Source organism: Chiloscyllium plagiosum, unplaced genomic scaffold (assembly GCF_037043375.1).
Source record: "Chiloscyllium plagiosum isolate Xiang-an unplaced genomic scaffold, Cpla_swu_hap1 HiC_scaffold_40, whole genome shotgun sequence".
Taxonomy (NCBI): Eukaryota; Metazoa; Chordata; class Chondrichthyes; order Orectolobiformes; family Hemiscylliidae; genus Chiloscyllium; species Chiloscyllium plagiosum.
The window spans coordinates 28,867,039-28,867,710 of record NW_028270178.1 but is presented as its reverse complement, the minus strand read 5'-3'; positions in this window follow the sequence as shown (position 1 = coordinate 28,867,710).

The window sequence follows — 672 nt, the reverse complement described above, 5'->3', positions numbered from 1 at the left end:
ACAGCCGGAACATGACCTCCCCACTCCTGTACTCAATTCTCTGACCAATAAATGAAAGCATACCAAACGCCTTCTTCACTATCCTATCTACCTGCGATTCTACTTTCAAGGTGCTATGAACATGCACTCCAAGGTCTCTTTATTCAGCAACACTCCCTAGGATCTTACCATTAAGTGTATAAGTCCTGCTACGATTTGCTTTCCCAAAATGCAGCACCTCGCATTTATCTGAATTAAACTCCATCTGCCACTTCCCAGATCTTTAGCCGATCTGGTCCAGATCCTGTTGTAATCTGAGGTAACCCTCTTCGCTGTCCACTACACCTCCATGTTGGTTTCGTCTGCAAACTTACTAACTGTACCTCTTCTGCTCGCATCCAAATCATTTTTGTAAATGACAAAAAGTAGAGGGCCCAGCACCGATCCCTGTGGCACTCCATTGGTCACAGGCCTCCAGTGTGAAAATCAAACCTTCACCACCACCCTCTGTCTTCTACCTTTGAGCCAGTTCGGTATCCATATGGCTATTTCTCCCTGTATTCCATGAGACCCAACCTTGGTAATCAGTCTCCCATGGGGAATCTTTTTGAACGCCTTATTGAAGTCCATAAAAATCACATCTACTGCTCTGCGCTCATCAATCCTCTTTGTTACTTCTTCAAAAAACACAAT